This window comes from Chlorocebus sabaeus, chromosome 21 (genome assembly GCF_047675955.1).
Source record: "Chlorocebus sabaeus isolate Y175 chromosome 21, mChlSab1.0.hap1, whole genome shotgun sequence".
Taxonomy (NCBI): Eukaryota; Metazoa; Chordata; class Mammalia; order Primates; family Cercopithecidae; genus Chlorocebus; species Chlorocebus sabaeus.
This window is the reverse complement of record NC_132924.1, coordinates 61,179,779-61,207,086: the sequence shown is the minus strand read 5'-3', so window position 1 is coordinate 61,207,086 and position 27,308 is coordinate 61,179,779. Positions and strand designations below refer to the sequence as shown.

Sequence of the window (27,308 nt, the reverse complement as noted above, 5' to 3'; positions counted from 1 at the left end):
CTGGTATTGTTATTAATGGAAATCTCACAAATATGTGAAAACCAGGAAAACTAGCAAGTTCTTGTGAGACACTTCCATTCTCAATTCTCTATCTCAATTTTGTCCCTCCAGATCGGAGGAAGGCAAGGAGTCACACATATTTGAAAAAGAATTTTAAAACCTAATGTTACTTCCAAGAAAAATTATTACAAATATAATACATTGAGATAGTGTTCTCATTAGGTAATAAAGACTAAAAAAATAATAATAATAAAACTGACAGTAAGTTGGATACAGAAGTCCCAACCACTGCCCATGGGAACACACCCCAGTTAGTCTTCTTGCCATAATTTCCCCCAAAAAAAACTTGACATTTTTGAATCCACAAATAACACATGGAATCTGTAAAGTAGAACATAAATAACAGGCCAAAATTATTTACCAGAACTTACAGTGAAAACGCTACAGAGAGGGAAAGAAAAGGCACTAAACTGTGCAATTAATGTTACAAAGTTACATTAGCACATAAATAATTTCAGTGGCAAGTCATAGGATTCACATGCATATTTTATTACACTGTAAGAAATAATTTTTCAATCTGACCCTGATCCTTCTGTATACTTTGAAGTCTGCAAATCAGCAGTATAGCCTATAAGTTTAAAGAAATTTAGAAAGAATTGTGAAGTTAAAAGGTACTTTTGATGTTTGTTCTTTTTCTCCCATCACAAGGGCATTCGATGCAACTAAAGAAAAGTGGAAAATGTTAATGCCCAAGAAATTTCCATTGCAGGCATATTCATTTAACCCTTTATGACCACGGCCTGTCATAGGTCGAAGGTTAACACAAGTTCTTGGTGTTCTTAGTTTCCAGGCCCTGTCACCCTCCCCCTCTTTTTAATAACTCTCAATACTATCACTGAACCTCCTTCCTGCATACTGTCGCAATCAGCTCCCAACTTCTCTTCCTGTCTTGTCCCCCCTCATTTTACACAGTGTTTCAGGCTGAATCTTCTGAAGCACAGCTCAGATCACAGTACTCCCCTGCTCAAAAACTTTCAGTGGCTCCCCTTAATCTGCGAAAGGAAATTCATGCAATCTAACTCTCAGGGCCTTTTATGATATGGTCCCAACTACCTTTCCAATTTATTTCCCCTGGTTTCTACATGCAAACCTTAATTGCAGGTCAAACTGAATCTTTGCTATTTGCCACCTCACAACTTTTTCCTTTCATGACTTTGCTGACAGTAAGGTTGATATAGAGCACAGACCTGAGAGCTAGACTGGCATGTTTGAATCCCAGATTGACTTCTTGGTAGCTGTGTGGCTTTGGGCAAGTCATTTAAACTCTCTGTGCATCAATTTTCTCATATGCAAAACAGTGACCATACCCATCTTATGGGAGTGTTAGGAGGAACACTTGAGTTAATAAAGCATAGGCTGAGTGTAAACATATGAGGTTTGCTGTCATTGCTGCTATTACTGTTTTCCTCCTAAAATCTCAAATGCTTACCCTCACTCCCCCTTCACTCTCAAATGTGAATGTTTTTCTTCTCCTATCTCTGTGTTCAAATCCACTCTTCAAAATCCAGCTGAAATGAGACCTTTTCCATGAATTCATCTCAATTGCTCTTAAGCAATGCCTGGCATGTTAATAGGCAATGAAAATGATTTGTTAAAGAATATGATTTAGCACTGACCATTTTGTAGGGTAAATGTCAGATTACAGGTCTTTCTCCTGGACTGAACTTTAAGCTCTGTGAGGTCAGACACAGCTGTACCTCCAGCACTGGCCCAATAAGCATCAGTCCCTAGCATCCCTAAATACATGCCCATTAATGAATAAATAAATAAAGTTTAATTCCTCTAGCATCATAATTGCACATACTTCATGTTCATTTTCTCTTATTATATTAACTAGGGTGTATGTATAGAGAGAGAGAGAGATTATTAACATATTATATTAATCAGGGTAAGATCCATATCTGACTTACCTTTATATTTCTGGTGACCAGCACTAACTCATATATAGTGCTTAACTTAAAAGAAAGGTGGCAAGGCTGGGTGCGGTGGCTCACGCTTGTAATCCCAGCACTTTGGGAGGCCGAGGGAAGTGGATCTCGAGGTCAGGAGCTTGAGCCCATCCTGGCTAACACGGTGAAATCCTGCCTCTACTAAACAACACAAAAAATTAGCCGGGCATGGTGGCGGGCGCCTGTAGTCCCAGCTACTCGGGAGGCTGAGGCAGGAGAATGGGGAAAACCTGGGAGGCGGAGCTTGCAGTGAGCCGAGATCGCGCCACTGCACTCCAGCAAGGGAGACTCTGTCTCAAAAAAAAAAAAAAAGAAAAGAAAAAGAAAAAGAAAGGTGGCAGAGAGAAATGAAGGAGAGAAAGGAAGGGAGGAGGGACTATGTCAAACACTATTGCTAATGTATTGCATGAAGAATTTCCCTTTTGCTGATTCCCACTGTTTGCCTCTATCCAGACCAATAGAAAATTCACTATGCCATAAAAATTAACTTTGTTATGCAAGATTTCTCCAGATTTCAAAGCATATGCCAGCCACATTGCCAAGGATTTTTTTTACAAGCCTCTAACCAAACTTAATATCTCCTTATAAAAAGAAACAAGGGATAGGGTGTATGTCTCCACAAAATGGAAAAACCCTCAAAGTTTTGTTTTTTTTTTTTCTCTTCCTTTACTTTGTGGGCAATTCTTATGGTGTGTAACTGTCCCCATGATTCAAGGTTAGAGCAGGGATTTCTCTCTTTCTCCCATCTCCACTACGTAATTCAAACATCCTGCATATTCCTTCATCTGGAATGCTTCTGGGAGCCAGCTAAACAAAATTGTTCTGGGATTTCTAAAGCTCAGAGAAAACTATGCCAGGCAGCAAGGTGCAGGATGTGGGAGAGAAGGCTCTTCAATTCTACTCCGTTCAGAATACCTCTCCCCAGCAGGGATGACCCTGAGATGTTACTACCCCTTCTAGACACTATTACAAAGTCAGAAGGCAGAGGCTGAGAATATACCCAAGACCTTCCAACAGAGTTCTCAGATCACAGCCTCCTCAGGGACTCCAAGAACAAACAGTTGGTCCTGCCAAACACAGAACAGCCAAAGGTACTTTCAAGGAAGACAAGAAGAAAACGTGCTGCTTGTTTCAACATTAGCACCTGACATGTAGCCAAAGCATCATAAAGAAAAGTAGTAGAAGATTTCAAGAATACGTCTGCAATGAAAATTGGTAGACAGAGAGTACTATAGTGATAATGAACATAGAATATGGTGCCAGGCCTACCTGGTCACAATCCACTCTACCTCTTACTTACAATATAACTGTGGCATTTACCTAAACTCTGTGAGCCTCTGTGAGTTATTATCATTTCATAAAATAATGTTTATAGTATGCTATGCATGTAGCAAACACCTAATAAATGATAGTTACCCATAAGACGATCAATATAAAACAATGATTGTTAGAAGACAGCTGTCTTGTCCACAAGCCATATAATGTTATCCTTGCCAAATGAAGATTTGTTATCATTTATTCTGCCCAATCTGCCAAAATAGGATATTTTGATTCACTGATCAAGCATTTATTCAAGAAAATTAGTCAAACATAAAAAAATTTTGAGTAATAAAATTATATAGAGATTCAAAATAAAACCTGATGCTTAAATGAGTATTCTAAAGACTATGCAGGTGAATCTTATAAAAAGTTAAATTTTTCATAAAGTTATCTCTAAAATTATTTTCTTGCTAATTTACCATTGTTTTTATCATAAATGTCAGGGGATAGGAGAAACAATATGCCAGTCTGGGATAGGCATGGTGGCTCACACTTGTAATCCCAGCACTTTGGGAGGCTGAGGCAGGAGAACTGCTTGAGGCCAGGAGTTGAAGACCAGCCTGGGCAACAGAGTAAGACCCATCTCTACAAAAAATTTAAAGATTAGCTGGGTGTGGTAGTGCATGCCTGTAGTCCTAAGCTACTTGGGCAGCTGGGGCTGGAGGATCTAAGAGTTTGAGGCTACAGTGAGTTATGATTGTGCCACTCTACTCCAGCCTAGGTGACAGAGCAAGACCTTGTTTCTAAAGAATGAACGAATGAATGAATATTTTTAAATGATAGTCTGTACATTTTTTATCTAAGTCAATTAAAATACCAGTCATTGAAATCAAACAATTGAACACTAACTGATGACACAGCATCTCTTAACAGTTCACATTTTCCGTGTAGCAGCAACCAAGCAACTTTTCTCTGCTATTGGTTACCCTAGTTTTCTTCTACCCTTCCTGAGCCATGGAATTTTTCCCATAGTCCCCAACTTTACACCCACTGCTTCTATCTTTGTGGCTTTGTCCCTCTTTCATTGCCTAATAAGGCTGGATAGCACTTTGATTCCTCACAGTCTAACACATGGCACTTTAATTTTGAGGATAGAGAATAGCTAACATAAAGTATTCCTATAATTTATCAGGCTTACAGTATTGTATGCTGTGGTCACTTAAAAAGAGGACTATACATACTATATATAACACTCAAAAATGTTGTATAAAACCCTTTTTGAATTCATAAATCTTTTCTTATACAGTCAGATCATCATAAAATGTATTTGTGATGTGCAAATGAAAGAGCATTTCCTATGTCTAGTCAGTGGTATTCCCAATCTCTGCCAGCCCTTAAAAAAAGTCTGCACTAAAAACAATCAACCAAAATAAATGTTCCTCATTAGCAAATAATTCTTTGTTTTTCAGCGAGTGATGCTACTAAAATGACAAGTTAAGATCCTTGAAATTTTCAGTCCTTACATTTTAGTAAATGCATCAAATAGGTGGTTTAACTTAGAGGGCTATTCCAGCAATTAGCCTGAGTTCCCCAAAATAATAAAAAAAACTATGAAAATTCAATTATTTTTATATACTTGCTCAAACACAGGGGAAGGGCCATGCTCACCCTAAAACTAAATTCTCCCTTTTAAGGGGAGGATGATAACATTAGTCACCAGCTTATAAAACTTATTAGAAGATTTGAAATGATCTAAAGAGGTCCTCCAGGAACATTCAGAAAAGGGACACTATTTGAACAATTACTCAGTCACATTTTACTTTAAAAGTTACATCATAGGCTCTATATATTGGCCTGCACAGGATTCCCTTATACGCCCAATGAAACAAAAACAACCCAGCTTCTGCTGCTGCTATTATAATTGGCTCTTTAGTCTTTCCGCCCAGTTAGCACATCTTCCCATGAAAGATACTGAACCTACTTGAAGTTGTCTAAACTCCTTTAGAAAAATACGGGTTTTGGTGGAAGCAACCTGCCAATAATATTGAGCAAGCCAAATAAAGAAAAAGGGCTAAGCAAGGCTGGCCCGTTTCAAAGCACTGAACGCACTGTCGATGTGGCAAGGCATCATCAGTTCAAAAGATCATCTCCTCGGTCGCAGAAAAGCTAAGTTCAAAGTGAATGTTCCAAGGAAGCTAATTTCATGTTTGTGTTTAATCTCTATATTAAAGAAACATCAGACAAGTAGTATTTAGAGGAACTCTACAGCTAAATCCAAGTTCTGGGACTCAAACTATCTTTACCTTGTGGGAGAATAGCCATTTGGGAGAATGAACAATAAATACAGAAATATTTTTACAAAGGATATTACATTTCTCTACACTTTGTACGCCCAGAAGAAGAAAATAAGAGCATTCTGTTTCCTGACATACCACACTAGCCAAATTCATCAATCATTGGAGATTATTCTATTCACTATATATTTCTTTAGGGACTGCCTGGCTCTTTCCCTTCTGGAATTCCAAATGTGCCAGGCTGCAGCATCTTCTTCTCATCAAAGTATAAAACATTCCTGGAGAGGTAAAATAGTCTCTGTCGCATGCCTTTTACCTTAGATATTTGTATTTCCTATGTAATTTTAATGTATCTATAAATCAAAAGCATCTACTGGAAGCAAAAAGTGGACCTGGGGTTTGCTGATATTTTGTGGTGCTAGATTTGGGGACCGTTATTGCATGTCTAAAAATTTTACATCTTCAAGGTGGCTTATACGTCATCTGAATCTTACTAAACTGCCAATGGCCACCATAGGACTAGATTTTTATGCAGAAAATTCTGACGCTAACAATGAAATGACTTTTATTGAAACAGGCATTCACATAGAAAAATGGGGATAGTACCAGGAAAAATTATTGAGCAAAGCTTTCTAATACATACAGTTACTTGAGTCAATTAAGCCCCCCCAATATCCTGCTTTTTAGTCTCTAGGTTTATCCCCCTACCAGGTCCAGCCAACTTCAAAAGCCTAGTCCGATGGCCATTCCCAGGATGTAAGCCAAGACTAGGCCTTGCTGGGTATGACTCAGTAGGAAGCCATTACTATAGCAGCATATAATATTTTCACATAAAAGCAGAAGAAAAGAGAACAGATTTTGTTTAATAATTTTCCCCAAGTTTTTAGGAAGAGGGCAAAAAGTAAATATAGTTTTTATTCAGTCATACAGGAAAGGGAAACATTTACCCTAAAACCAAGGAAAGAAAAACAGAAGGTGGAATGTAGCCTTTATACCTTATCCTTTTCCACAAAGAATTGAGACATTTTACAGATAAGAGTAGAGAAAACTGTAGAGGAAATTTTTAATGAAGTGACAAGTTGTACCAGGAATAAAGAATATAATTCAACCCACATAGCCACTGTGACTAAGTACCATGTTTCTTCCCAACTGAATTAAAAGAGGTGTAAGATAGTTAAGTAATTCTCAATATCAGTGAATAGGAAATATACTTGTACTTCAGTGGAAGCAAATATTTCCCTGCCACTAATCTTTAAGAAAATTGTATGTGAGACTTCTTGTGAGTACTCTGAGGTGATAGAAAAGGTTTCTGATGACATCCTCAAGGCAAATGTGACAATAGATAGATTTTATACGTATATCAATCATGGTTCTCCAGAGAAATAAATCCATCGGGAGATATGTTTCAAGGAACTGGTTCATGCCATTGTGGAGTCAAAATTTGCAAGGCAGTACTGCAGACTGGAAATTCGAGTAAGAGTTGATGATGTAGCTGTAATTTGTAAGGCAGACCAGAAGGCTGGAAACTCAGGCAGAATTTCTGTGTTATAGTCTTGGGGAAGATTTCCTTTTTCTCCAGGAAATCTCAGTTTTTTACTTTTAAGGCCTTCAACTGATTGAAAGAGGCCCACCCACATTATCCAGAGTAATCTCCTGTACTTACGTTCAACTGATTGTCAATGTTAATCACATCTACAAAATACCTTCACAGAAACAGCTACACTAGTATTTGACCAAACAACGGGGCACCAGAGGCTAGACAAGTTGACACAAAAAATTAACTATCACAATAGGCCTATATAGCTTCTAACAGCATCTCATAAAATTTGAGGGCACACCAGCAGAAAGCAGTTGCATGAGAAGTCAAGGTAATTTGAGCTGCCACCATAAAGGATTGCTTAAATAAATTATAATATATCTATGCAATGAAATACTATGCAATCTGTAAATGGTGTAATCTCAAGTCATGTTTAATAACATAAGAGAACATTTCTGATTTAGTAATAAGTAAAAGAAACAGAATTTCTAAGTATATATAACATGAGCATAATCTCTACCATTATCAAATAAATAAGTTACTAATACACAGAATTAAGAAAGAGGATCTCTGAATCCTAGAACTGAGTGTTTTTTTCTTTTATGTTTTAAATAATTGGTGCAAATTACTTTTATAATTTAAAAAATTCTTTTTAAAGAATCACCAGTTTGAGATTATAAAATTTAAGATCCTAATACTGACTTGTGCTGAAGAGCACATTTAACTCAGCCATTCAGAGCCTAGGTTTTCTGCAAGTGTTCTTAGATCTAAACTAGACATGAATAAATAGTAGCCTTAAACAATAGCCTTAATGTTCTTTACCTTATATGATCTCCAAAATTATTTAGTTTTAGTTGTTTTCAAAGCTGGAGTTACCCACCACAGTAAAAGAAATTGCCAATATTGTTCTGAGGAAATGTCTGATCTTGAGTAGGACTCCAAGAAGCACTTTGATCCTTCAGCTACTGACTGGGATTCAGCAAGGCCACTTGGCCAAGTTGCAGCATATCCAGGGCTAGGATAAATGAGTACTCTTTCCTATACTCTACAAGCTCTTTCTGGGGAGGGGGGTGAGTGGATGGCCTTCTCCCTTTTCACAGATCTGCTATCCCCCTTCCCATGTGATACTTTATGGTGTGAGGGTCTTTTTAGGCCTAGGTTCCTCCTGTATGGAAGGCCAGCCTCCCAGGAAGGAATGACACCTGCGGATCAGGGTTTACATGTACTCCCTGTCATCCATACCCTGGCATAGATGGAGGTAGGCAATCCCCACTGGAGCTAAGGCCTTTTGCTGATTTTTTCTGATTCACAGGACTCTATGGACTCCACAACAGAGAGACTCCCAGAAGTAACTTTGGCAAGTGATGGCACACTATAAATTATAATTACCCATCCATTTGTATTGATTTGAGCCTTTCCACAAAGCACACTCACCCTCAAAAGGTCTTCCCCACTGATCTGTCCCATTAGCTGAAATTCTCATCAGGATTCACTTGTTTGGGTGAAGATACTATCTCTAGGATAACCATGTTAAAATGCAAACATACGACTCACAAGGGGCAACATGTTAATGTATCAGAATCTTCTGTACTTTGGAGAGCTAAAAGTAGGAAGTGGAGTGATCTCCAAAAATAAATAAGACTTTAGAACTCCATTTATGTGCATCCCTGGCAGATCCATTTTAAAAAGTCCCATGCCAATGATAGATTTCCTATTGGTTCTCCTGTGATAGAGAGTGACTTTGAAAGGATAAATATTATTTTCCTCCCCCAAAAGCTCCAGCAACTCTGGAAAGATATCACCAGGGTTCACAATTTTATCCTTGCAGGAAGTAAGTTTCACCTACATCTGACACTTTGGAAATCCTCCACCTGGTCTGTTTTTTCAGACAGTCAATTAGTGTTGGGTCCTTTTCAAGGAGTAAGATGCAAGCCTCCTGCCATTTTACAATGTTCTCCTGTACTGGATTCCAGGAATGCCAGAGAGCACAGGAAGGGCACCATCGAGCAGTGCAGCTCCAGTGTCTCCAAAGACTCACAAAGAAGCAACTCAGTGAGTTTTCTGGACTCAGTGACTGCCCACTGCATTTCAAAATGTTCTGGGTCAAGGCAGGTTCTACTACATGCCCTTCAAGTTTGACTGTTTTTACATTGTGGAACAGACCTAAATTTGTCATGATAGAAACAATCTTCAGAAAATGTCAAGTGAACTGGGCTTCTTAACATGAGATCATGCCAGGAATGGAAGCAGTTATTTCCTGTCTGAAAGGAGCCCAAAGCCTTCAAGACTCCAAGGGCACCATCTCAATCTTCTTAAAAACTGAGCTGCTTGAGGCCAAAGGAAAACCAAAGTACATTTCCAGTGGTACAAGATGATCATGATACCTACAAGGATAACAATAGGTAAAGAAGGACATCCTAGCCATGCCTTTTATCAAATGGGGTAGTATATGCATATAAAGTACTTAATAAATGAGTGCTGTAAGTGTCTAAGAGCCTCTTAGCCTTAGTCAAAAGTCACACTGTCTGAACATTAGATATGGCTAATGTGAGGGAAGAATTTTGCTGCCATTATCTTTTGGAGAATTACTTTGAGACAATCCTTGGGTTTTCTCCCCAGTTCCTTTTTTTGCAGGGGGTGGGTAATGAAGTGTGCTATAGTTTGGGTGTTAGTCTCCTCCAAATCTCATGCTGAAATCTGATACCCAGTGTTGGAGGAGGGGCTTCATGGGAGGGGTTCCTGTCACAGGGGCAGATCCCTCATGAATAGCTCAGTGTCCTCCTCAGAGTAATGAGTGAGTTCTTGCTTTATTAGTTCCCAAGAGAGTCAATTTTTAAAAAGAGCCCAACACCTCCTTCCTGTCTATCTTGCTTCCTCTCTCTTGCCATGTGATCACTGCACATACAGGTTCACGCACCCCTTCCACCATTAGTGGAAGCAGCCTGACGCTCTCACCAGAAGCAGATGTTGCCATGTTTCTAGTGTAGCCTGCAGAACTGTAAGCCAAATAAACCTCTTCTTTAGAAATTATCCAGTCTTAGGTATTCCTTTATAGCAACATGTGTTAGTCCATTTTGCATGGCTATAAAGCAATACCTGAGACTAGGTAATTTATTTTAAGAAGAGGTTTACTTGTCTTATGGTTCTGCAGGCTGTATAAGCACAGCACTGGCATCTGCTCAGCTTCTGGTGATGCCTCAGGAAGCTTTTACTCATGGCAGAAGTTGAAGGGGAGTCAGTGTGTCACATAGTGAGAGAGGAAGCAAGGGAGATGCCAGGCTCTTTTAAACAACTAGCTCTTGTGTTAACTACTGTGGGGAGGGCACCAAACTATTCATGAGGGATCTGCCCCATGACCCAAATACCTCCCCCAGGCCCCACCTCCAACATTGAGGATGATATTTCAACACGAGATTCAGAGGGGACAAAAATCCAAATCATATCACAACACAAAACAGACTAAGACAAAGCACTACTACTCAATTGTGTCATCATTGGAGATACTCAAAATATGGAAAAGGGTAAATAGAGAGGATTCAAGCAAAAGGCTTGTATTAGTCCATTCTCACACTGCTATGACAAAATACCTGATACTGGGTAATTTATAAAGGAAAGAGGTTTAATTGACTCACAGTGCCACATGGCTCAGTAGGCCTCAGGAAACCTACAATCGTGGTTGAAAGCAAAGGGGAAGTAGGCACCTTCTTCACAGGGTGGAAGGATGGAGTGAGTATAAGCAGGAATAAATGCCAGACACTTAAAAAACCATCAGATCTGATGAGACTCACTCATTGTCATGAGAACAACATGGGGGAAACTGCCCCTATGATCCAATTACCTCTACCTGGTCCCACCCTTGACATGTGGGGATTATGGGGATTACAATTCAAGGTGAGATTGGGTGAAGACACAGCCAAACCATATCATCCTTCCCCTGGTCCCTCCAAGATCTTATGTCCTCACATTTCAGAACACAATCATGCCCTACCCAATAGTCCCCCAAAGCCTTAACTCATTTCAGTATTAACTCAGAAGTCCACAGTCCAAAGTCCCATCTGAGACAAGGCAAGTCCCTTCTGCCCATGAGCCTGTAAAATCAAAAACAAGTTATTTACTTCCAAGATGCAATGACAGTACAGGCATTGGATAAATTTTCCCTTTCCAAATCAGAGAATTTGGCCAAAACAAAGGGGCTACAGGCCCCATGCAAGTCTGCAACCAGGCGGGGCAGTCATTAAATCTTAAAAGCTCCAAATGATCTCCTTTGACTCTATGTCTCACATGCAGGTCATGCTGATGCAAGAGGTGGTTTCCCATGGTCTTGGACATCTCTGCCCCTGTTGCTTTGCAGGGTACAGCCCCACTCCAGGCTGCTTTCACAGGGTGTTATTGAGTGTCTGCAGCTTTTCCAGGTGCATGGTGCAAGCTGTTGGTGGATCTACCATTCTGGCATCTGGGGGACTATGGCCCTCTTCTCACAGCTCCATTAGCCAGTGTCCCAGTGGGGACACCACGTGGAGGCTCCGACCCCACATTTCCCTTCTGTAGTGCCCTATCAGAGGTTCTCCATGAGTGCTCCACCCCTGAAGCAAACTTCTACCTGGACATCCAGGCATGTCCATACATCCTCTGAAATCTAGGCAGAGGTTCTCAAACCTCAATTCTTGACTTCTTTGTACCTGCAGGCACAACACCATGTGTAAGCTGTCAAAGCTTGGGGTTTGTACCCTCTGAAGCAACGGCCTGAATTGTACGCTGGCCACTTGTAGCCATGGCTGGGATGCAGGGCACCAAGTCCTGAGACTACACAAAGCAGCAAGGCCCTGGGCCTCGTCCACAAAACCATTTTTTTCTTCCTAGGCCTCCAGGCCTGTGATGGGAGGGGCTGCAATGAAGACCTCTGACATGCCCTAGAGATATTTTCCCCATCATCTTAGTGATTAACATTTGACTCCTCATTATGCAAATTTCTGCAGCTGACTTGACTTTCTTCTCAGAAAATTGATTTTTCTTTTCTATTCCATTGTAAACCTGCAAATTTTCTAAACTTTTATGTTCTGCATCCCTTTTAAACATAGGTTCCAATTCTAAACCATCTCTTTTTGAATGCATAAAACTGAATGCTCTTAAGAGCACCCATGTCACTTCTTGAATGCTTTGCTGCTTAGATTTCTTCCACCAGATACCCTAAATTATTTCTCTCAAGTTCACCACAGATATCTAGGACAGAGGCAAAATGCTACCAGTCTCTTTGCTAAAACACAGCAAGAATCACCTTTACTCCAGTTCCCAACAAGTTCCTCATCTCCATCTGAGACCACCTCAGGTTGGACTTCATTGTCCATATCACTATCAGCATTTTGGTCAAAGCCATTCAGCAAGTCTCTAGGAAGTTCCAAACTTTCCCACATTTTCCTGCCTTCTTCTGAGCCCTCCAAACTGTACCAACCTCTGCCTGTTACCCAGCTGCAAAGTTGCTTCCACATTTTTTGGTATCTGTATAGCAGCACCCCACTTCTGGTACCAATTTACTGTATTAGTCCATTCTCACATTGCTATGAAGAAATGCCAGAGACTGGGTAATTTATGAAGGAAAGAGGTTTAATTGAGTCACAGTTCTGCATGACTAGGGAGGACTCAGGAACCTTAGAATCATGGTGGAAAGCAAAAGAAAAGCAGGCACCTTCTTCACAGGCAGCAGGATGGAGTGAGTGCAAGCAGGGGAAATGCCAGACACTTGTGAAACCATCAGCTCTCATGAGACTCACTCATTATCATAAGTACAGTATGTGGGAAACTGCCCCCATGATCCAATTACCTCCACCTGGTCTCTCCCTTGATATATGGCAATTATGGGGATTGCAATTCAAGGTGGGATTTGGGTGGGGACACAGAGCCCAACCATATTAAGGCTCAACAAGATGATATCCTTTCAGAACACAAAGTTTTATGATTCCAGCCAAAAAGAAGTGGGCAGCTGGAATGTGGTAAAGACGAGAAACATCACCTTCTTAATCAGTAAGCTGAAGAAGTCCTGGATTATAGTCTGTGAAATTGTGGTGTATATATATATATATATCTCTGTGTGTGTGTGTGTGTGTGTGTGTGTGTGTAGATATAGATATATATAGATATATATATATATCTTCTTCCAGTTTCCTGGCACATAGTTCTTAAAACCCTTGGAATCTCTTATGTCAAAAGTATCGTTTGGTATGCTAATGAGAAGACTAGTGGTTGGGACTTTGGGATAGCCTCAGGATGGGAGCTGGTTACCACAGGAACCAACCTTGTGATTAGAGAATTGGAATTTTCAGTTCTGCCTCAGGGGCTGCAAGATAAATTTATCACTAATGGCCAATGATTTAATCATTGGCCTACATAATGAAGCCTCCATTAAAAAAAAGGGAGAGTTTGCACATGGAGAGTGGCAAGCCTGGGGAGGGCATGGAAGCTTTGTGCCTCTTCCTCCATATGTTGCTCTATGCATCTCTCCCATCAGGCTGTTCCTGAGTTGTAGCCTTTTATAATAAATTAGAGATAGTAAGTAATACACTTTCCTGAGTTCTGTGAGCCACTCTAGCAAATGATTGAACCCAAGGAGGTAGTTGTGAGACTTTCAATAGAAGCACAGGTTAACAACCTAGACTTTCAGTTGACGTCTGAAGTGGGGGGCAGTCTTGTGAGACTGAGCCCTTAACCTGTGAGATCTGTGCTAACTTCAGTTAGTGATAGAATTAAATTGAACTGTAGGACAACCAGCTGCTGTTAGAAAATTGCTTGGTGTGGGAAAAAGCCACACATCCAGGGTCAAAAGTGAAGTATTGAGAATAGTGAGAAAAGAGAAAGTAGGAGAAAACAGTTTCTTTCTTCCTATTTTAGCATATTCCAAGAATGTGATTTTGAGAAATTATGCAAACACTCCATGTACCAGCTTTCTCACTTCTAAACAGAAGTGTTGCTTTCCTAATCAATTTGACTTTTGTAAAGACTAATCTTAATTCTTAATAAATTCTTAAGGTTGCTTAGAAATAAGCACTATATAAATAAAAGACATCACACACCTGACATTTTAAAGTATACCTAGGACTCTGAGTATTTCACCACATCGATTCAAGACATTCTATGAATTTGTGCCCATTGTGAACTTGTTATCAGCTTGTTACCTCCTCTACACAGACACTTCCATCAAGTTTTCTTTTTGTCCTATTAATCGTCCATTGTCTCATCTTTCCTAAAATTGCCTGTACAGCCTCCTTCCAGAGGCATATTCCATCAAGGTTTTTCTGTAGCCATGCTGAACACTCAGTTATTTTAAATAATTTAGATACATAATTTTAAATATATTATAGTTTTGCACCAGAATAAATGAGATTTAAATCTCTTTCTTTGTTCCCCAAATAAGAGTTCAAAAGCTAGATGGTCTTTTTGAGGCTCACCAACACATAATGGTACTTCTTTCTGTCTCACAAAATAAAACTTTGGCATCAGTCTTCTGGACATGCCACACAAGGTCACATTTGGTGGATAACCCCTACATGACAGATAGTGAAAGGGCATGTTCCTCCCCACCCAAGGGAGCACAGGATTATCCTGCCTAATTGGCTACAATGTGTGGATCTCATTAGAAGAACTTGCCAGTGCTATACATAGTAAAGAATGTATTTCTGATAATATTTTAGTTAAGTTTGGACCAAGGCCAGGAATCTCTCTGGCAGACTAAAACCACTTTACCAACACTTCACTTTTAGCAAGAAGACTCATGATAAGGAAACATAAACAATACATCTGGGTCACATCGCCCTACTTCCTCTCCCACTCTTCTGCTTCTTTTCAGAGGTGAAGAAATGTTTCCCAACAATTAGTCATGCCTTTTCTTCTACCTCAGTCTCTCTCCTGATACTTTACACTAAGAGAGTTTGCTTTAAGGGCTTTAGAAATTCAGGGTCAATTTTTAGAATTTTTTTTAAAAAAATTTGAATACCAGCAAAACTTCATCTGGTTTAACCCTACAAAACCTCCCCTAACATAAAACAGTGTCTTTTTAAAAGAAAATTTTACTTAGAAAAATACTTTATTAACGAAATTAAAGCCTGCATAATATAAATAATAGCAATGCTTGATTTAAAATAGTTTCCAGAAAAATTAATAAAAATCAAGTTTCCTATGTATTATATTTTATTCCTTAATATGCTCAAGATTTGGGATTTGCCAAAGCTAACAAGAGACAAAGGCACCAAATTTTGAGCCTGGTTTGCAATTCTACTTCAGCCAGTATTAAGTGGAGAGCCATGACTCATATGAATAATAGACTCATAAAGAATTAGAACTAGACATTACATAAGAAGACATCCTAACAACCCTCTTGCTTTAGGGATGGAGATGTAAAGCATCTTAGAAGCAATCCTGCAAGGGAGAAGCAGGCTCTGGTGCCAGATGCTGCTCCTTTGGGTGTACTAGACATATACTAGACATATATGACCATGAGCAAAATGCAGAACCTCTGTAAGCCTCGGCCTCCTCATCAGCAGGATGGGCCGATCATCATGCACATCTCACGTGGGTCATAAGGAATGAACAAGCTAACAAACATAAAACACTAAGCCTGGTACAGAATAGAAGCCAAATAAATATTAGATTCCACTATTACTATAAGAGGCAGGGTTGAAGGAAGAACTAGAATAAGGGGGAAAAGTCAGTAGGTTCTTTTTTGATTATTTTCTCCAAGAATCGGCTATGAGTGGAGTAATGAGAACATTATTCAAAACATACAGTCCAGAAAAATATGTAGTATAATATTAAAATTTTGATATAAAATTGAGCTTCACCACATATTAGAGAGATAATAGGCCTAGTGGTCAAAAGCAAGGACTCTTGAGTTAGAAAGTGTGGATTCAAATCCCATCTCTCCCAGTTTCTGGCAATGTAACTTTAAGCAAGTTGCCTAACATCTCCATTCCTCATTTATCTCCTCTGTAAAAGGGGATAATCATAATACCTATTTCATGAGGTGGTTGTGAAAATGAATCAAGTTAATATTTGGAAAGCATCTAGCACAGTGTCTGTACCAGTGTTGTAAATTATTAGCTATTATCATTATATTACAGGGCCATCTTGCACACCATCCAAGATACTTTTGTACTGGAAGCACCCAAAGAAACTTGTGCTACTAATTTTACTTCTAATGCTACCCAGAATCACTGACTCTAATGATGGGATAATACTGAGGTAACAGCATCAGATCCATTGCTCAAATTCTATCCTTAAAAATAATTAGAAGTAGATATTTTTGTACACTGGAATTTTAAAAAATGACTAATTCTGACAAGCACTAGATTACTCAAATATAACAGTATGGAAATAGAATTTGATTCACCCATATCTTTGAAGTCAGTGCTAGTCAACTTCTCTCCTGGCTCTGAGACAATGTTGATAGACTGTAGAGCAGAGAGGACTTTCTATTTACTGGAACATGCTCACCCTTTTTGATTTTGTTACTGCAAAATCATATCATTTTTAGAGCTTGAAGGGAGTGATAACCTAACCCAATCATTTCGTAGACGAGGAAACCCAGTTTAGAAAGGTAAAGTAGCTGGTCAACAAGCAGCTGGTGAATAATGAAGACCGTGGAGAATAGTATTTTAAGAACATTTGCCTTCCATCTCTAATCATCCGAGAGAGTTCCAACTTCACACTATCAATTTGATTAACAGGATTCATATTTTATAAATAAGTAGGTTAAATAGTAGCAATATTTCACCCAGTTGAACTTCAAATTACTTCAGATCAAAGTAATGTATCTTTTTGGATATCAGACTCTTGCTTAAAAATTTATGTACTTTAAAATTTCTGTTACGGAGAACACAAACAGTACATTGAATTTGATCAGCCGGTGAAAAGTTAATCTCAAGGGGTAAATGTTTTATCTTTCAGGGTATTGGAGAACTAAATAACAAGCAATTTACTAAATTCCATCCTGGTCCTGAAATCTGTCTATGTCATGCGGATTAGTAGCTTACTGTCACTCCTGAAGGGTCACCCTTATAAGGTAGAGGCTCTCCTGAAGATAGTCATCACAATACAACACCTATGCATTCGCCATGATTCAGATATACAAACCATTGCTTTCTCTTTTTTTTAACCTAAGGTTCAGAGTTGAGTGGATTATGTCTCTTAGCTCATGGTACATTATCATCCAATTTCATAAGATATACTATGTTTTATTAACTTTATTGCTTTCCCCTCTTCTCATCCTAACTCCCACTGCCCACTCACATCTCCCCTCCCCCTGCTCACATCTCCCCTCCCCTTAACCGTTACCAGGCATCCACTCTAATGTTTATAAACATAAGTGTATTTAGGTATAGTGATTGTTCATTTTAGGTGTCAGCTTGACTGGATTAATTCAGACAGGTAGTAAAGCATTATTTCTAGATATGTCTGTGAGGGTTTTCCATAAGTGATTGAGATTTGAATCAGTGGACTAAGGAAGATCTATCCATGTCACTTTAGGCACATCTAGATAATTAATTCTGAATGGTATAAAGATTTTATATATATTTATATCTATTATATATATACTATGTAGATATATAGAAATCTATGTACCATTCATAGATTTCTTTCATTTCAAATGCCTGCAAGATGAAACATTTATTTTATATATATGTATATATACCTATGTACCATTCTGAATTAATTATCTAGATGTACACAAAGCAACATAGCTAGATTTTGGAGATATATATTGTTTGATCGATAGGTAGAGAGAGGAGAGAGATAGATATAGAGACAGTATGTGTGTGTGTGTATGTCCCACAATTAACTAATCCTTTCCACCAGTGATGGACACTTAATTTCTTCCAACTTTCTGTCTTCCCAAATAGAGCACCAATAAATAAACTAATACATGTTTCTTATAGTCTTGTGTCAGAGTGGCTCTAGGGTGTACCCCCAGCAGTGGGAATATGGAGTGTCCATGTATATGACCTGATTTCTCTAACGACTGCCAGATTACTCCCCACAATTGCTGTTCTAGCTCAGACTTCCACTAACAGTGCAAGAGAGCTTCCCAACGTCCTCACCAACAGTTGGTATTATCTGACTTTCTGATGTTCATCTAATGGGTGTTAGAGTGTTATTGGTCCTATTCTAGTTCACCAGTTCTCTGAAATGTTTGAAACTCCTCCCTTTTGTTCAGAAAGATTTCTAGATTCTATGCATGCTTTGCACAGGCCCTGGGCAACTAGAAATGTTATCTTAGAACCATCTGCAAAGATTCTTCCCTCAAAAACTGCCCTAGTGTTTCCATTTAGTGTAGAGTCATGTGGTCTTATAGGCTTTCATTGTCCATTTCAGATGAGAGGGGAATTCCAAGTTCTCCTAAAACCTTTCTGGATGTTTCTACTTAATCTATGGGAATTTTCATCACAATGCATGGAGTCAATACACTAGTCCTGAGTTCTTGCCCTTCTCCCTCCCTCTCTCTCTTCTTTCCTTCCTCCCTTTTTCTCCTTCCCCTTTGCCACCTAAAATTTGAAGTTTTTTCAACTTCTCCCTTTTGATTGACAAGACCTGTCTCCCTTCTTTATCCTTCCCCTCTGGTAGGTGGCATTCTTCCTGTTTTTCCCTAGGGCAATAACAAAAGAAAGGTGGGAGGTTAGGGGCAGACTGAATTATAAGGGGAAAGTATACTGGAAAATACTGTCTGCATGTACTTAACATTCGATATTGTATTAGTTTGTTCTCACACTGCTATAAAGAAATATCTGAGACTAGGTAATTTATAAAGAAAAGAGGTGTAATTGGCTCACAGTTCTGCAGGCTATAAAGGAAGCATAGCACCTTTTGCTTCTGAGGAGACCTCAGGAAAATACAATCATTGTGGAAAGTGAAGAGGAAGCAGGCACATCTTACATGGCCCAAGCAAGAGCAAGAGAGAGAGCCAAAGGGGAGGTGCTGCACACTTTTAAACAACCAGATCTCATGAGAACTCACTCACTATCATGAGGACAGCACCAGGAGATGGTGCTAAACCATTCATGAAGGACCACCCTATGATCCAATCACCTCCCACATGCCCCATCTGCAACACTGGGGATTATGTGTCAACATGAGATTTGGTGGGGACATAGATTGAAATCATATCATATATGAATAACACTTTAACCTTTCCAAAGCACGTTATGTACCATTTGACTCTTTCAAAAACCTATATAAAGTTGTTACCATTTGTAGACAAAAACAGAAGCCAAGACTAAGAAAAATGACTTTTGTGCAATATTAAGATAGCCCACAGATAACCTATTTTAGAAGAATTTATATGTCTTTTACAACTTTCCTCACAAGGATATCAGGAAGCCTTTTTAGAACAGCAAAATCTCCCCATTTTCTCCTTTCTAGATTTGGTCATCTGAGCTGAAAGGAGATTCTGGCAAAAAAATGAAGACTATTTTGTCTCTGCTTTGAAGCAGTAATTTGAGGTTGCTCTTAAGCATTTGCAAAAACCTGAGTTCTTATTCCATCACTGGCAATACACTTTAAACTTTAATTATTACACTAATATTAGCAACCGAACAGTTAGCTATTCATTTTTCAGTCACATTGTGCTTATTAAACTATACCTTACTTTGACACAGATTGTGGATTTGATTAGTTATGTGGGGCAATCATTTTAAATGTTTAATTCTCTGGCTGTAGACTTATATACACAGTTTAATCAAGTAATTGTGCCTATTTCTCAGTAATTTAAACTTCAAATTCTTGCTTTTTTAAAATCTGAAATGTAGCATACTTTTTCTACCTGTTTCTATAACCAAAAAACAGTTAAATTCATTTAGAAAACACTTTTCTTTTTCCCAAGTGAGCATTTTCTGCTAGATGGTCAACAAAGATCATCTCTGCTTGAAGGGAGGTGATTTGGGTTAGTGAAAAGAGACAGACCTTGTTACAAATCCTGTCTCTTTGCAACCTACCAGCTGCGTGGTCTTTAGGCAAGCTATTTAATATGGTTTGGTTGTGTCCCCACCCAAATCTCATCTTGAATTGTAGCCCCCATAATTCCCACATGTTGTGGGAGGGACCAGGTGGGAGGTAACCTCATGGGGGCAGGTTTTTCCTGTGCTGTTCTTATGAGAGTGAATAAGTCTCATGAGATCTGATGGTTTTATAAACGGGAGTTACCTTACACAAGCTCTCTTGCCTACCACCATGTAAGATGTGGCTTTGTTCCTCCTTTACCTTCCATCATGATTGTGAGGCCTCCCCAGCCATGTGAAACTGAGTCCATTAAACCTCTTTTTCTTTTTAAATTACCCAGTCTTGGGTGTGTCTTTATTAGCAGCATGAGAATGAACTAATACACTATTTTATTCCCAACCTCAGTTTTCACTCTATAATATGGGAATAATACCTATGCTCAAGGCCCAATGTGAGGAATAAATAAAGTTATGTATATTCAATGCCTGGCATCCATAAAGGACTAAAAATGCTAGTTTTCTTTTTTATTTTTCACTTAGAAAAATAAACATAGATTTATGATGGGCATTACTAGTTATACACCAGAAAATCTACAGTAAAAAAAACTGCAGAGATAGAAGTACTTCACCTTTGGACTGAATGACAGAATCAGGCATTTGCATGCCTTGTTGCCTAAGCATGTGGCTTAGTTTTGCCCTTTGCACACAATAGGAATCTCGCATGCTGGACAAAAATGCATCACTAAAGAAATGTACACTCTACATAAGTCCAAAGCATAAGTGATTAATACACAGCAAGTGTAGTTCAGATGAATTGTTTCAATCAAATAAAAATATATCTGGAGCAAAGTCTCATTCTTCTTTATGCTCTGGGTGTTTCTTGCCTACACAAAATACCTTTTGAAGTCAAAGAGGGTGCCTCATACAGATGTCTTATAGGATAGGATACCTAAGGAGTGAAGAATTATGAGATTAAATGTTAGACCTGTGTGTGTTTTGTTTTGTTTTAAAGAATTAGCAGGTATTTCATGCATACATTGTTTCTTACAGGGCTGAGAACTGGGTTTTATAGTTACCCCAAAGAGCAAAACCCAAAGACTTCACATAAGTATTATGCAATGCCCCTTTATCTGCAGGTGGTCTTCCTCAACGTGGCCTTACTTTATTCAAGCATATTAAACTGTTTTAGAATTGCTTTTGTCCATAACTTATATAATATATCCTCTCAGAAAAAAAAAAAAATCCTACAGTGAGTAGACAAAAAATAGCATCTCACTTTCATTCCAAGAAAATAGGAGTAGACAAATGCAGATTAGTAATTAACAAAAACAAAAGCTTCCCTCAACAGCTGTTCACACCCCTGCCCTGTTCTAGAGAGCACAGGCAGAACAGGCCCAAGAGGAAAAAACAGCTTAAGCCGGATTTAAAATAGTGTGCAGCAACATTTAAGGCTTTTTCTCTCTCCAGCCAGAAACCAGTTGGCAGGAAAGGGAAACAAATCCAACATACATAGTCAAGCACAAACGTATTTATTGAAGGTCCTCAGAACATTCCACTATGCCCCTGGAAACCCCTATTAAAGCATGATGAGCCATAAAGCCTATGCTCAGAACATTACTAGTTTTCCCCACTGGGCTCTATCTTTTCGGCTTCTCAGCTCTGGGCAGGTGGGTGAGCAGCTTACTACAAATCTGCCTCGAATTACCTATAGATTTGTAACCAAATCCAGGCTGTGTTATACCATAGCTATATGACAACATATTAGGTTACACCTAATGAACAGGGATTCCCTTTTATATACGACCTAAGTGTTTCTCGATTTAGGTCCAGGAGATTGCTGAGTGTATAACAAAATGTAGTGAGTGGGCAGAAAACAACGGTCAGAATCCAAAATGAATATTAGGACAGGGTGGCTGAGGTGACTGGAAGATATACACCAGTAGAATAAAGGAGTGATATGGATGAGAAAGAAGAGATCAAAGGATATCATCATAGTGATTATACCTGAAAGAAAATCTTCTTTTAAATAAGAGTTTTCAAGTGTTACTTTCAAGGCCAAAAAGAACAAAAATTATCCCAATAGCTACCATTTATCACTGCCATGTGCCAGGTGCTTTTCTAAGATGCATTACATATATTAAAGTACTTTGTCCCCACAACAACCCTATGAAAGAAAAATCGTTATGATCATACCCCTTCTACAGATGAGGAAACTGAGGCACAGAGAAGTGAAGGTCACACAGCTAGTAAATAGCGGAACCAGCTAAAGACTCAGTTAGTTGTGCTCAGAGCCCACTTTCTTGATGACTTCACACACTGCCTTTCAACAAGCAAAGCTAGGGACCTACAATTCTTGCCTTAGCCCATGTATTAATAACACATGCCTGTGTCTGGGTCTCTTAGTTACCCAAGGAAGCAAAGACCCCAGGGTAGCATGGTGGTCCTCCCTAACCTCTCAGCTTCTGAACATCATCCCATCACCACACACAGGAGGAAACAAGCTCTCTTTCAGGCCATGGTGGGTATAAGGTATGGTTTATGAAAAGGTCCCATTTGGTCCTTTCTGTTTGACCCACTATTAAGCCTCCATAAAGCTTCCTAGTAAAAGAAAAGCTTCCTTAATGAGAAATTCCCCATGATGGCAAACCTGTCATTCTCTCAGGCCAGATTGTCATGGAAACTTTTATGAAGAGGAGCCCAACCCTCTGGTCTTCGAGCAGCAAAAGAATCCACGCAGTTGTTCCATTGTAAAATTATACCAATTTATTCATTGCAACAAGTGAGGCAATGGCATGAGTTTCTTTTACTGATGAACAGAATTAAAACATAATGAGAGGAACACAGTCAGAGTTTAATTTGTCCAACCTCATGCCACTCAGCTAGCCCACATCCTGCAGTCTTCCAACAGCCCAAACAATGCATTTGAAAAATAGGAATCATTGGACCAGAATTATACAATAATTTTGAGTTAGAAAAAAAATGCATTGCTCTTTAAAATAATACTCAGGCATCTTAGTAAAAATAATAATCGCCTTATATTCTAAAACAGAGTCAGGAAACTATAACTTGCACCAAATCTGGCTTGCAACTCAAAGCTAAACATGATTTTTGCATTTTTACATGGTTTCAAAAAAACAAAGGAAGAATGAGATATTAAGACATGTTAAAATTCTATGAAATGTAATACATAATGCATGTAATACATAATGTTTTATTGGAACATAGACACACTCATTCATTTACTTATTGTCTCTGGCTGCTTGCACGCTACAAAGGCTCACAGTCTAAAATATTTACTATCTGGCTCTTTATAGAAAAAGTTGTAGACCCTTTCTAAAGTGATAAATGATAAATATATTGCCCTAACAAGTTTCTCACTGACGAATTGTGGAACTGTAGTTTTTAATTGTTAGAAAACAGTGAAGCATTTTGTGACTTACCCCAGTAATTAATTTCTAAAAACCAATTCTAAATAGACATTAGAGCTTATTACTCATTCTAATGATAAGTTGCAAGTTCTTAATTGTTCCAAGGGGTGTTTTTTCTTACACTAAAATGATGTATGACTGATACAAACCAGGAAATTTCTTCAAACGCCTGAGTGAAACAAAGAAAACATCCCATGCACATGCATATTTACTTGGCAGGAACATTTTGCTGCTTAGCTTGAAACCAAAACAACTAAAGCCAGTAAAGACAGAGCACGTGGACTTCGTTCCTGTCTCTTGCTTATTCCAGAATCCTTAATCCACAGAAATTTTTTTGTGCAGCTTTTCATTAAGCATTTCAAAAGGAAAACAGGGGAATGGACCTCTTTTGAAAATGTATGGTTTGTTGTTGTTTATGACTACCCTTTGACAGTGGCTAAGTCGTGTATTTATATTTCTCTTTTAAAAAAGGAATATGTCACAGGATTTGACTGTCTTTCTGACCTTTTATATTTCTTGTGCTCAATATATACTTGTAATGTCCTGCAGTCTGCAGATTCACTCTGATTCTCATCCATGCTGCTCCCAAAACACGTGCCTCTAAAATTCTTTCAAATCTGGCATCGTCATTTACTTTGAAAATCACTCCCTAAGCAAAGGCTGGAAAAACACAAAACAGACTCACCAATTATTATTATTCAGGCAACTCCTAGGACTTTACAAATGTGCTGTAATAAATTAACTTTGTTATCTCCCTGAGTTACACAGAAGTTTTAGTTGTATTCAAATGCTAAACTAAGCAACAGATTCTTCATGGGGGGTACTGGCAAGAAAGAAGTCCTCGACTGAGGGCCTGGGAATATGTGGTGCAGTCTCAGGTCTTCTGTGTACGCATTCTATAAACTATGGGAAAGTATGGAAACTTTGCCATAGTTTGAACATGTATGAACAAAATATGAATTAGGACCTTGGAGAAAATGTTCTACTCTTATGTCAAATTCACATTGTTCAAATATGCTTTAGAGTTTTGCAGAATTCTATGGAGACATCTTTCTTGTGATCTTAATCAGAAAATTATTTATGACTCATAGATCCCAAAGACTCCTTTAAACAAGTTTGGGAAGCTGCTGTAGCTCAATCAACATCTTTAAAAGCAGTTCTAAAACATAGTTACGAGGAAACGCAGTATATTTTCCCAAACAAAATAAAAAGTTTTTGTCTCTCCCATTCAACCACTTCAAGAGATATTTACTTTAGTCCAGAAATATATTAGTTAATTTTTATAAGCAGTTTTTAAAAGAAATAGGCTTGAAGAAAATTTATTTAGCCAACAAAAATTTTCCCGGTTCTACTTGAGGTACTTACTAATGCCACTGTTTGCCTTTGCTAGTCGTTACCAGCTCTATCTGAGTCAAAGAAGAGAAATATCTCTCTACCACAAATCCCAAAAGGAATAAAAAGTGGAGAGAGGCAGAACATATTTAATTAGGCCTAGGCCTGTTGCCTGATTTTCATTAGGCCCCTGCCTGACTCTGATTTGGCCCACTATAAGTCCTTTTAGGCCACTGGGCATGAAGGCCAGTGCTTATTTTCATGGCTGTTTCAATTCATCAAGAAAATCCTTTGAAAGATGAAAGACACTCCACATTTTTTCACCTGTTGTTCTTTCTTATGTGCTTGTCACTTCACTCGCCAAACTCACTTCAAGCCAAACCAAATGCTTTCCAAACCTCTACAGTATGCCTTTGAAGATCTTAAGTATTTTCTTATGCTGACCAGTATAGCTTCCAAATAATGAATAAAAAAATAACGTAGTTCTTAAGGTTTTTTTTTAATACCAGAAATGTAAAAACACATTCCAGTATGTGGATAAAAGCAAAATTCCACTTCCCCAAGTTTAGAAGTCTTGAGCCAAATACACCTGATGTTCATTACCACACCCACAGCACATTGCTAATATATGACAAAGTTCCAGCAAAGACCATATGCTGTTTTTATTATTGCCACTTCACAAGTTTTCCCAGGCTCACTAGAAAAAGTATTCTACAAGACCAGCCCACTGAGTGGGCTCATCTTACTACACTGATGAAATTTAGTCTGTTATTTACCTGATTAGCAATAAACATCTCTCTTTATTTCCAACAACACAGCAATTAGGGCCCTAATCTGTCACCACTACCTTCAAGTTTTGGCTTTCATCAAAAGAAAAGGAATTTGCCAAGAAGGAAAAACACAGCTCTACTTTCAAGCTAAAAATAGTTCTGTCTTCTAGACAATATACACTTTCACACGGCTCCAGCAAACATTGCTTCAAGCAGCCTACAAAGGATATATCAGGAGAAGTACACAGTAGGCCCAAGTTTTAAGTACTGGTTTAGCCAAAAGATGCAAACAAGCAAAAGCTGATACAGAAAAGCCAACCCAGGTGATATAAGAGGAAATGAAATCTCTAATCTGTTGATACTTTTTGAGGGGATCAAAAACAGATAAAACAAAACCACTGGACATAGTCAATATATCTAAATTTCCAGAAACTTTTTATAAGCCTCTCTACCAAAGGCTTAATTAAAAAGTTGTTATGAAGGTTACATTACATATTTATTCTTAGGCAGAAAACCAACTAAAAAACAAAGAACAAAGTAGAGGCAGTTCCGTAGGTGGATCTTATTTAGCATCGCCATAGATTATCTAATAGATGACAACGATGATTGTCGTTACCATTATAATTACTTATTATAATTATTTCATGTCCTATATGCTATACCAAGCACTTTATGTACATAATTATTAGGTAGGTAATGTTATCTCAATTTTACAGAAGAATCTGAGGTTCTGAGATGTTAGGTAACTTGTCCAAAGACACACTGTTAGCAAGTGATGCCAAACTGAGAGTAATCAATTACACTAATCCACCAGTGAATTCATTTTTCTGAAGTTTTTACAATGATGAAGTCATTTATTTACTTATCTATGAGACAGGGTCTCACTCTGTCATCCAGGCTGGAGTGTATTGGCACAATCACGGCTCATTGCAGCCTCAAACTCCCACACAAGCAATCCTCCCACCTCAGCGTCCCTAGTAGCTGGGACAACAGGTGCACACCACCGTACCTGGCAAATATTTTATTTTTTTTGTAAAAATGATGTCTCCCTGTATTGCCCAAGCTGGTCACAAACTCCTGGACTCAAGCAATCCTCTCTCTTCAGCCTCCCAAAGTGCTTGGATTGCAGGAGTAAGCAACCATACCTGGCTGACACAGTCACTTAGATATCTGTTAATGTTTTTTAAAAACAAAAACAAAAAAACACGTGACTTTATTTCTGTAAGGCATAGCAAATAAGAAAGAAGTAATGGTTCCCTTACCTCAAGGGGACTAGAAATTTTTCAGGTATCAGTTCAATTCTTGCTCACTCCTGATGTGTATCAAATATGAGAAAAGTTAATTCATTCAATGGATATCTAGTATAAGTACCTACTATGGACCAGGCAGTATATGTCTATCCTAAACTTGATTGTGGAAAAGAAATGAAAGGATTTGTCCATATCTACCAGAATGTTCCATCTGCAGCTTGAGTTTGCCCAGTTCTCATCAGCCTATGGGAACAAATAAGGTTGCATTAATCAGCTAACCCAGATTTCATGGCTTTCCCTGGGATGCAGCCATCAATCAAGCACTGCCCAAGTAGTTCTGGTAAATCCCTGGGTGCATCTCACCTGTGATAATGAACAAGCCTTGTCAGATACCATGTGGCTTCCAATTCCTCTTGCCCTTTTCTGGCCCTCTCCAAGGACATTGTTGAAA

General features: G+C 38.6%; 1 long non-coding RNA gene across 1 annotated transcript in view; it reads right to left on the bottom strand.

Annotated features, from left to right (window-relative positions):
- LOC103226573 (uncharacterized) overlaps positions 1–27,308 on the bottom strand; it is a 96,226-nt gene that overhangs the window by 66,588 nt on the left and 2,330 nt on the right. Inside the window, exon 3 of the long non-coding RNA XR_012090368.1 lies at positions 1,971–27,308. This is a non-coding gene — a long non-coding RNA (uncharacterized lncRNA). The remainder of the gene's footprint in view (positions 1–1,970) is intronic.